Raw genomic sequence first — 12,568 nt, forward strand, 5'->3', positions numbered from 1 at the left:
CTCTTTGTATATAATACCGGTGGGAACTGGTATTGTTAGATGCGACTGATTATTTTTATCACCGCTTTGTATATAGTATTGGTGGGAACTGATATTGTTAGATGCGACCGATTATTTCTTATCACCTCTTTGTATATAATACCGGTGGGAACTGGTATTGTTAGATGCGACTGATTATTTTTATCACCGCTTTGTATATAGTATTGGTGGGAACTGATATTGTTAGATGCGACCGATTATTTCTTATCACCTCTTTGTATATAATACCGGTGGGAACTGGTATTGTTAGATGCGACTGATTATTTTTATCACCGCTTTGTATATAGTATTGGTGGGAACTGATATTGTTAGATGCGACCGATTATTTCTTATCACCTCTTTGTATATAATACCGGTGGGAACTGGTATTGTTAGATGCGACTGATTATTTTTATCACCGCTTTGTATATAGTATTGGTGGGAACTGATATTGTTAGATGCGACTGATTATTTCTTATCGCCGCTTTGTATATAGTATTAGTGGGAACTGGTATTGTTAGATGCGACTGATTATTTCTTATCCCCACTTTGTATATAATACCAGTGGGAACTGGTATTGTTAGATGCGACCGATTATTTCTAATCACCGCTTTGTATATAGTACCGGTGGGAATCGGTATTGTTAGATGCGACCGATTATTTCTTATCACCTCTTTGTACATAATTCCGGTTGGAACTGGTATTGTTAGATGCGACCGATTATTTCTAATCACCAATTAACACAAACTGCAGCTTACAAGAATTTCAAACAAGATAAATAAAGACTGGTGAAGCTTATATTTTACACGTTACACATTACACTGAAAACGTTTACGTTGTTCTGGAAATGCCCCAGTCGTTCGCTACACATTCGTTGTTCACGTAGTAATTCAGTCTACACTAATATATCTTCCTAAGCCAGCATGGTCGAAACACTGAAAATGAACAAAGTGATAAATCTTACGGAAAATCTCACGCACCTGGAACCATTGTTATCACACCAAATCCTAGGAGTGAGTTTACGATATGATAACTACTAATATCTCATTTCTTTGTCATGTTGTCATAAGGCAGTATATGGCTAAAAATTTTACTTTGTGTATACGATAAGCTAACTATTGATATCGAATTTCTTTGTCATATCATAAGGCAGTATGTGGCTAAAAATTTTACTTTGTGTATACGATAAGCTAACTATTGATATCGAATTTCTTTGCCATGTTGTCATAAGGCAGTATTTGGCTAAAATGTTACTTTGCAACACTTGAAAAACGTAAATATCATCCCGGTAATACCTAGGTGAAATTCTCGCCAAAAAGTGACAGACCGAAAACGATCCCTATCTTTGAAACCGTGTAACTCATATACCACGTGAATTACAATACCAGAACAAAATAACCGATTCTTCTTTTATCCATCTATACATATGAAGCTTCTAAGGTAAACACCCCACAGATCGAGTTTAAATGGATAAGCAACTGAATGAAAGGGGTGACCTTGGCAGCCATTTCAATTTTTATTACGTGAAGTCAACGTCAAACAAAAGTGACGTTTAAACACTGCAGCATAGCTACCTCGGGTGGATGAACAGTTCATGTGCTACGGCTCAAAATGGTGGAAGGGGCGACCCACGCCCCGTTTTAATACTGGCATCGCTGGGTAGTTTTTCTAGGATTTGATCATATAAACATCATAAAGCCTGTTGTATAAACAATGAGATTTCTATTAATTAACTGAATTTTTAAGTCAAATAGTGTTGTAACCAGTATCTACACGAATAATGTTTCATACCACGAATCAACTAGTCGAAACATACAAAAAAACGTATCTAGCTATCAAACTAGACTTTATTTTTATGATTTATTTTACAAAGGGTCATTGTTACTTGTTACGTTGGTAGAAGTAAAAAGATGTCTATTTATCGGATGTAATCTAGTAGATTACTTGAAGACATTTCCGTATCTCTTTCATTACTTATATTGAGCTCCCAATAATACAATTAGTTGTTGTTTTTTCACGCAGCAGTAAAAACACGAACTATTTTGAACTGGCCGAGCGATATCTCTAACATCATTTAAGGAAAAGGTTAGATGCTACTATGATACATAAAGTAATTCAAAATATGAAACATAAACATCACGAGTGTCTGAATCTGGTTATTTCACAAAGGAAAACAAAACTTAAGATTTGAAATTGCGTTTTTGACAATACGTAACAATGTGGAATTTTCCTGAATGAAATGTGCTGACCCCTCATTTCGGTCCCCCCGCAAAAATACAAATACCGTCTGCACACAGACATACATTCAATGCACTGCATGAATCCAACATACAGTAATATACTCCAGGTAAACTTGAGAAAGAAGAACAGCATCTAATGGAAAACTTCACTAAAATCAATAACTAGCCATACGATCTGGAAAAAAACATATCCTAGACGGATAATGGGGTCAAAAATAAATCTGATCGTAATCATAAAAATGGTATGTTCTACACACTACCTTACTTTCCACGTATTACCGAAAAATGTAGTAAGAATTTAGAAAAATATTTCCACATCAATTATAACTTACATATTAACATAAACTTTTTAACAAAACCAGGTAGAAAACTAGGCAATGCTTTAACTTAGAATCATAATAATCTAATATACAAAGTAAAGTGTGTGTGTTCGGGAAAAACTATACACGGTCGTATTATCTATCATTTCATATCTGTTCCTAATACGTTTCCACATTTCTTGATCAATCACCACCAAACTTAACACAGGATAACATAAGGAAGGTCATGAAGGGAGTGAAGGTTGGATCATCCATCCTCTATATAAATAAACGTCGGTGTGTGTGTGTGTGTGTGTGTGTGTATATCTGTTCCTTATACGTTTCCAAATTTCCAGATCAATCAGCACCAAACTTGACACAGTGATAGAGGATGACACGAGGAAGGTCATGATGGGGTGGAGTGGGGGTTAATTTCATATTTAATTTTGGAAAAACTACCAAATCAGCACAACTTGACACAGTGGTACAGGATGATATGGGGGGGGGTTGGACCCCCCATCTAATTTAATATTGATAGAATTTTTGAAAACGGTACGTCTTTCTTTTCAGTATTGATACCTTTATGTATTTTTTATTGCACTTTGAACGTTTATGTTAAGAAAAATAAAATAAAAGCACAATTTCCTATCCTTTGTTACAAACGAGTTTTTTTATTTTTTTTATTTCAGCCGGGTACTCCAGCTAGTAATAATGTAAAGAATGTAATGTATCGATAGGATTATCACCCAATGAATATATCGTACGTAGGTGAGACTTGAGGAAACCTAGAGAACAGGCTTAAGAAATACAAACCACCATTAGTTTTTGACCATTCTAAAGCCCGAGTTAATACGTGTTTAACGGAATCAGGCTAAATCTTACATTTTGAAAGTAATACTACTATTAGAAACAAGAGGAACTTCTCAATAGCCGCGGAACTTGAAATTATTCAAGGCAGGATTAGAGTAAATTAATCTATGCGACCTTTTTTATTAGCTATATTTTTGTGCGCCAGCGATACCAAGCGTGGGGCGCGTATATACCCGATTCGATTTTATTACTCTCAGGATCTCTACCAGCCTACCCTCAAATTGAAATTCTTTTAGGCAGGATTAGATTAAAATAATCAACGAGACCTTTGTCGTGATCAAACACATCAATCTAAAGGGTTTGACCTCTTGAGTCCAAAACTGTAATTAGATCTCCAATAGGTCAAGAGATGGTAGAACTATGAGCTAAAAGTTTGTACTCGAAAAAAAAAAAACTCAGAGCAGTTCTATGAGCCGCTATGCCGCGGCTGAAAAAAGTAAGATTTAAAATTAAGATCCATAAATCCAAAAATCAACAAACACCCAGGCACACCACTGTATCTCTTGAAAAGTGGGTCTAACCCAAACAATCAACGTTGGAGAGAATTACTCTCGGTCTTTTTTAATGGGTCTAATCAACGTTGTGTTAAAAAATTATATTTAGTTTTTTCATTGGTAGTTTTGGTGTAACAACGCAAACAAACACAAAGAGCAAAATGTACTTTAGTGTAAAATTAAGGCTTGTTTTGTGAATTTTCTTTCAAAGTTTTCTTATTGTTTAGTTTTGATATCGTTGACGTCATAATGATGGAGCATCACTTGTATTACTCACGTTCTTTTAATTTAAACTCGTATTTGTTCTCTGTCAAACCACTGTATATCAAACACCTGAAGATGCTTCTTACCCTCAATAAATTCGAAGTTCATGCCATCTTAGTTTTGAATTTAATTTTTCTTAAGTAACCTCACTGTATCTACGCAGCTTAAAACTTGCTATCGTTTCATTGTTTTCTCATTCTTTACTCAACTTTTTTATTTTCTACTATGCTTTTATCTCGTTCCTTCACTTGACTTTAACTGATATACTCATTTAAGCCACAGATTTGTCTCTATTTTCTCACTCTGTCCTTCGGGTTACTTCCTTTCGTTATTTTATAACCTTTCTTACACTATTTCATATTTATTATTTTGTGTCTACTTTGCTTTCAACCTTTCTAATTACAGAAATGTTCATATTTATCCAAAAGTTGGTTTAATTTTTTCTCTCATTCCTATATTTTACTATCTTTGTTGTTTAATGCTGGTCTCTTTATCATTGCTGATAGCAAGGTAGTCTAAAACAAGTACAAATGCTTTGACAATCTGCATATATTTACATATATTTATATCACAATATCTGTAAATTGATTGTGTGTTAATATAATTAACAACAACAACATCGTTACAGATAATTATATTTTTAGTTTGTTTGTTTTAGAATTTTCGTAAAAAACTAAACACAAGAGCTATCTGCACGGAATAGTGAGATTTGACCGTCACTCTTATAGAGCGTCTACGTCTCCAAAGCGCGTAGCGTGCTTTTGCCGCTAGGTGACTCGAACCACGAGTCCTCATATTCACAATCCGGACACGCTAACTACTAGGCCACGCCAGGATGGAAATAAGTAACTCAAATGGTGCTTTTTATTTCAAACGCAGCTTTTTTTATATGTTCGGAGAAATCGTTATTTTGAAGAAACCATGAACCATATAGAGCGTAAAACACGGTTAGTTCTAATAAATAATCTACACAACATTTGCAAACATAGGTGTCCCTACATGTGCCATCATTCAAAGGAATTAACATGATGTGTCACGTACATTAATGCATTGTTTCACTGAAACAATATTTGTATTGGTTTAACAATAGGTTTATTTGATGTCACCGTTTTAAAAAATTACTTCGAAATGAATACCTATTTTCAACTATATTTCATTTTGACTTGCTCTAATATCTTTTTTACTGCAAAACTTTTCCCATCTTTATAGAAAGATCAGAATAGATAGTCTCCCGGTAGGGCTTACAACGCTTTTCTCTGAAACAAATAAACAGAAATAGTAATTTTCGAATCTTTAGTTCAGACCTTCGATTCTCCTTATCTGATGACGAAGTTCATTCATTATACCTGTTGCTCAATGTATAAGTAAGAAAGCTTATATTCTTCTCTTTCAGGATAAATCTGTAGAGTTTTACACAAAGTTTCTTTCTTACATACACACGGTTTGCGTTATATTCATTTACAGTGTATGATAGTAAAGCATTGTTTGTTTGTAGCTAAGCGCAAAGTTACACAGTGGGCTATTTGTGCTGTGCCCACCACGAGTATCGAAACCCGATTTTTAGTGTTATAGGCCTTCAGACTTACCGCACGTGTTATGCTCAGTATCAAATTGAAGTACATTTTGTTTTTGTAGGTTTTTTTTAAAACGAATTGAAATTTTAAAACCAGCATTTTTAAGCCTCGTCTTCAGGAACGTAACTACATGTCTTACAACTCTGCGATATGAAAAACAAATGTGTTAAACAAGTCCAACTTTAAACTGTACCAACATAAAAGAATACACAGAGTTTATCAGGAATGTTGAATAAGGAAAAATAACCGTAGCGTATTTACTTCAATAAGTTTAAAAGCTTCTACAGCAAAAACTAAAATAACAACAACAACAACCGGAACTACAAATTTGCAAAACAGAGAAGCTTTTTTTCGTAAACAGGACATGTACTTTCATTTCGCACAAATGCACAGAAGAATGTACATTCTTATCAGATAAAAGCCATCGAAACCCTAATGGTACAAATAAAACTATAGGTGAAAATATAGAATATTTCTTTAAGTTTTGTACAGTCACTTGTATTTTATTGAAACAAAACATTATTCTCTGTTTACAAGTCAGTTGAATATTGTTCTTTGGTTTGTTGTGAAGCTCAAAACTACACAACGGTTTACCTGTGCTTGCCCACCGCGAGTATCGAAACCCGATTTTTTAGCATTATAAGCCCTCAGACTTTCCGCTGAGTCACTGGGTGTCTTGGAGATTCTATTCATTCAGTTTGACTCAAAAAGTACCTGCAATTTTTGGAAGACCCCAACCGAAATGTTGATTTACAACACCTAATTCTGACAAAAGTTTTCAAAAGTGTTTTTTAATGTCTCACCTCCTCCCCCCACCTAAAGAAATGTCCCCCAATTTAGTAAGAAAAAGTCCAACTCTAAACCGTAAAATAAAGAACTGGCGGCACTAATAATATTATCGCACTGAATAAGGGCAACGCTATGGATTTTCTGTTTCGTTGTTGTACTTCTCTTCTATACCGACGTCTTAGCACATGGCTGGCTCATTAGTTAAACGCTGTTTACTGACATTGTATATACTAGAAAAGCCACAGGAAATCAATAATCTGAAGCGTTTTACAAGTTTGTTTAATTTTTTTCAATATTTTTTTTCTATTTATGCGTCATTCCCTAATTCTAAACTTTGATTAATATACCATGTCTGTGATTTCACGACGAAGGAACATTTTGTGAAGTGTCAAAAACATAAGGCGTCTAAAAGACAAAGAAGTTAGTTATTCAATAAATATGCATGCTAAATTAAAGAGATAGAGGGAAAAAAATGGTAAACCTCATTTAAACCACTACCACGGTCTTTCAGCATCCTTAAAAGTTAATTTGACTTTTAAATCTGGTATCTATCACATTTAAGGACACGACCCCCCCTGCACCAGTATTATTTGATTCGAAAACTTTATTTCTCACTACACTAAAATGAGGGAAGTTAAGAAGGGTAATTTCCCGTAAAATATTTCTTCATAAATTTATATATATAGAGAAAAAATCTTTAAAGCTTCCAAATCTTAGCCTAAATTTTTAAAAACGTAAGCTTGCAATACGTTTATTTTAGTGCAGATTTGCACCATGGCCTATCAGCGCTGTGTCCACCGAGGGGGATAGAGACCCAAATTCTTGCGTTAAAAGACCTCAAGCTTACCATTAAACAACCTAGAGATAAGACGAAGTAAACTATTAACAGATGAATTTACACTCAAGTACACATAGATAAGATTGAAATAACTTTTAAAAGCAAAAGCTTGGAGAAAACTAAACACAGAAATAAGCTGCTAATAGATCAACTGCTATAAGATAATCATGAAATAAACCTAAGTGCAGATAATCGTGATAAGTGCCTATTGATCTGTATTCTTCATTTCATAAATGTCGATTGTAATTGATTACAATACAGTATTTTTAGGTATCTACTACTAGACTGGTTTGTTTTGAATTTCGCGCAAAGCTACACGAGGGCTATCTGAGCTAGCCGTCTCTAATTTAGCAGTGAAAGACTAGAGAGAAGGCAGCTAGTCATCACCACCCACCGCTAACTGTTGGGCTACTATTTTTACAAACGAATAGTGGGGTTGACCGACACATTATAACACCCCCAAGGGCGAGCATGTTTGGTGGGACGGGGATTCGGACCCGCGACTCTCAGATTGCGAGTCAAGCGCCCTAACCATTTGGCCATTTTACGACTAGAAACCACACTGCTAGGTAATCAGGAAAAAACAGTTATTTTAAATTGTTTTTACGTAAACACAAATCTACATAATAGGCGATCTGTACTGTGATCATCACGGGTATCGAACCTCGGTTTATAGTCTTGCATCTTGTCTGTTGTGTACGCGAGTGGAATATTTTGTGCAAAACTATGTTTGTCGAATGATGTGTAAATTACTAAAATGGTATGTGGTTTGTGACGAATTTGTTATTATATATTTATTTTAATATCAACGTTTGTTTTGTTTAGATTAAGTTTATACTTAGAAATATGCATAGCTTATACTGTTAAATACGTATTGCGAAACTCATGCGTATGCTCCAAAGTTGTAGAAGATTCTCGAGAGTAAGAATCAACAATATATCTATGTACGTAAACGCTTAATGTAGCTTTGTATTGTTACGTAAAACTGAAATTTCGAGAAACTTTCCACACGCCTATAAATATAACCAACACGACGCCCCAAAAAGAGTGTCAGTTATTAGTTTGCTACAGTCAGTGTGCTATAAACTTCAGAAGCTAAAACTGTGATTGTTATAATGCTTATCAATCGGAAACTTCAGATATTTGACCAGGAACCTTTACAAAGTTTGAACATTACAAACCATTTAACTTCAGTGGATTCACATAGGACATTAGTACTTTTACTAAAACGTTATCCAACTTCACCGGTGAAAAATATCGGCGTGTGATCAGCGAGAACTGCAGAGCTAGCTAGCTTCCCGTGAAGTGAATCGTACCTACATCAACTCGTAATTAACTCGCTCATCGTGAACCCTCGATAAGATATCGAAGAAGTTCCAGACTAGAAAGAAGACTTTGTGAAACTTTTGTTTATAAATCATTGTGTGTAATAATTATTTGTAATAACAGTTATTGTAAATTGTACTGTTGTGTGTATATTAAAACGTATTTGTGTTTAAAAAAAGAAAACTGTGTGTATCAATCTGGTTGGAAAATATCATAAACTGACTATATACCGGCTTTTACATAAGTACAGTTTAACTACTAAATTTAAAGTATCATTTTACTCGGTTTCAGGTCTTTCGAAATTGTAATACGTAACAGGTTGAATAGTATTTAAAAAGTATTCTCCTTTGCTTTCGTTCTTATAAAAATTGTGGGAAGAAAGCGTGCTTTCCATCTGATGTGTATATAAATAGAATATTGTAAAGAGCAATGTTGCTTCCTGTTTGATGTGTATATAAATAGAATATTGTAAAGAGCAATGTTGCTTCCTGTTTGATGTGTATATAAATAGAATATTGTAAAGAGCAATGTTGCTTGCCGTTTGATGTGTATATGAATAGAATATTGTAAAGAGCAATGTTGCTTCCTGTTTGATGTATATATAAATAGAATATTGTAAAGAGCAATGTTGCTTCCTGTTTGATGTGTATATAAATAGAATATTGTAAAGAGCAATGTTGCTTCCTGTTTGATGTGTATATAAATAGAATATTGTAAAAAGCAATGTTGCTTCCTGTTTGATGTGTATATAAATAGAATATTGTAAAAAGCAATGTTGCTTCCTGTTTGGTGTGTATTTAACTAAAATATGAGAGAGAGAAAACACGCTTCTTGGCTGATGTGTACATTAATAGAATATTAGAGAGAGAGAAAACACGCTTCTCAGTGCGGAAGGCACATTACTAGAATATTGTTGGGAAAAACGAAGCTTAAGTCATAACGTTGATCTCCGTCAAATGTAATAAAACATTTTTGAGTTCCTTGATGAAAGATTTATCTATCTATTATCTAGCTGTTTTTTCACAAAATAATCAGTGTAGCTTCATTAAAAATATTTTTTAAAAATGATTTAAGTTTTACACGGGAACTTCAACATTTAGAGTATTTTCCTATCTGTTTTTCTTGTAATTACAAACCAGCAGTGTGTTAACTATACTGGGTCATCTGTGTATGTTGAAAAGTGGCTTGATTGAAACTAAGAAAGTTGATAATATTAGCAAAATCGATAACGACCAGGTCTGGTAGTGTACACAAGATAAAAGTTACGAGTCAGTTGTACCTGTCTAGTATGAGTTATTAATCGTTTTCCCTAGCATACACCACACACACACACACCAATGATATTTCAGGCAACTTGTAACTAATATTTCACAACCAGTACAAAGTTATTGGACAGAAATTCCACTTCTGACAACCAGTTATAATTTATTCCTTTTTTTTTCAGTTTTAGTATGTGTTGTGTATCGTTGAATAAAAAAGCCTTTTCTTTTTTCTCTGACAGACTAAAGGTTTTCTTATATAGGAAAGAACTAATCTCTCTCTCTACACACTAGCTGCAACGAAACCTTTTACATTAAACGGTTATTAGGTTGTTGACCAGGCATACTTGGATTTTTGCAGTGAATTGTTTTGCTTTGTTATGGCCTAATTGAAAATACCTGTTATAGCACAGATGACACTGACATTTGATAGGTCAAGATTGTATGAAAAACATATTCCGCGACACCTCAAATCAGAAGAATAAAATAACTATACGTTGGTAACGTTTGTCGTTGTAATGATAGACAATTTGAAAACATTGTATTTCATTGTGAGAGTCAGAATTAACAATAGTTCTAAATTTCCTGACTTATTGGCTATCACTAAAACAATTTATTCCTATAGGATCGCAATACCCTCTAACATTCAACCAGATATATAAGATAACCAGCTTCAAATCACACCTATTAACAGCTGAGTTACCACGACATATACAAGATAAACAGCCTCAAGTCACACCTATTAATAGCTGAGTCACGACATAGATAATATAAGTAGCTTTAAAATGGAAATCCACTCAGCTAATTTTCGGCCATTCACACTCGTGTAATAATCCACTTAACACTATGTTACGCAAGTTCCTCTTAATGTATAGAGCACCACTCAACCTTTCAACAAGATATATCCACATAAATAAGCCACATGTCGTTTCCTCTAATATTGAGAGTGCGAACATCAACTGTATTTAGTCACATTATGTTTTGTTTACCATAATGTACCATGTGCGTGGTCAATCTTCTCGAACATATATGGAAGTTGTGGCATGGCTTACTTATTACATATTGTTCCTAGTTTTCACTCTTTACGTTCTTATAGAATAAAGAACACAAGCATCAACTACGTTTAGTTGTCCTATGTTTTTATAATAATGTACCATATTGGTATCCCCTTTAATATAAACACAAACATCAACTACGTTTGGTATTCTTACGTTTCATTTATAACAACTTAAAAAAACATAATAATCTCCTCCGATATACAGACCACAATTATCAACTGCGTTTACTAATCACGTTTCATTTATAATAACTTAAAACATAGTAATCTCCTGTAATATACTGAAAACAGACAGTTACATTTAGTATTCTCATGATTCATTTATGATAAGCGATTCAGTACTACTTCTTCAACAAGCACAACAAGAAACGCGTTATTCAGCATGTACTGTAAAAATAATACTTTCTGTTGCATAGCAACAACAATAACCGAAATATTTCCAGGCTACAGCTCTCACGAGACCCGCATCTCAGGCCGTGAACTTCTATTTGTTATTGTTGCAGATGAAAGCTAAGGGGAAAATATTTAAAAGCTTTCTTGAGAGTTTTGTTCTTCTCGCACGTGAAGAAAAACTCCTGTCTAACTGCTTTGATGTTCGAGATGCATTGAGAAGTTCCTGTTGTCTCTATCTCTACGCCAGTTCTATTGTATTGAGGACAGAAACGTCTAAAGTATGCACAATGTAGGTATATATATAACCACTAACATAGATTAATATTTATAGAAGCAGGTATAAATGGTGGAAACAGATTACGAGATCAAATTCTTAACTCCATTAAAAGTCAGTAAATCTATTAAACATGATTTTGTATCAACAAATAAACGAGTAAGTTGTGATGTTAGAGCAGTAATAAATCAAGTATGCAGGTGTTGACTTTGTTTCCTGAAGTGTTAGCAGTTTTCTCTATAGAATTTCCTTAACTTTCAAACTGGTCTCAAATCATTCGAGTTCAAACATTTAAAAACTGGTAAGATTCTTCAGTAATATTAATAAAATTAACTTTATTCTATGATATATATCAAACCTCACGTAACCCCCACGATAACAAATTCAGTTCACCACGATACGGTTGTATTACTTTACATTATTAAGTTCCCAATCTTCAAACAATAATACAAAACTAACTCAACAAGCAGACAAGTAACACTTGTTCTTCATTATGGGATTACAAAATTATTCTTTTAAAGAATGTTCATGTGAAATTACTTTGCAATATGTGCTATAAAATTCATATTTAAACATTTCTTCGCACGTAAACTTTACCCTATGACAAGAGACGTAAATATATATATATATACCTAAAACAATTTTCATACATCTTAAAAGTTTTAAAACCTTAGAGTATAAAAAGTTATTGTTAGATTTTTGCGTGTGTTAACTCTCACCTGCTAATAAATGGCATGCACTGCATATATATACATTTCATACAGTAACTACAGCCTGTCGAACGTTCGACACGCTGTTATAAAGTTAGATCACCGAAGCATCATCCCCTACATCTGTTGCTTACTGCCTAACTTATTATAGAAAATAAAAACC

General features: G+C 33.9%; 1 protein-coding gene across 1 annotated transcript in view; it reads right to left on the reverse strand.

Moving 5' to 3' along the window:
* LOC106470526 (lipoma HMGIC fusion partner-like 2 protein) overlaps positions 1-2,233 on the reverse strand; it is a 15,816-nt gene extending 13,583 nt beyond the window's left edge. Inside the window, exon 1 of the mRNA XM_022399132.1 lies at positions 2,230-2,233. The gene's annotated coding sequence lies outside the window, so the exon portion shown is untranslated. The remainder of the gene's footprint in view (positions 1-2,229) is intronic.
* Between the last annotated feature and the right edge of the window lie 10,335 nt (positions 2,234-12,568).

Source organism: Limulus polyphemus, unplaced genomic scaffold (assembly GCF_000517525.1).
Source record: "Limulus polyphemus unplaced genomic scaffold, Limulus_polyphemus-2.1.2 Scaffold4064, whole genome shotgun sequence".
In the NCBI taxonomy this organism is placed as follows: Eukaryota; Metazoa; Arthropoda; class Merostomata; order Xiphosura; family Limulidae; genus Limulus; species Limulus polyphemus.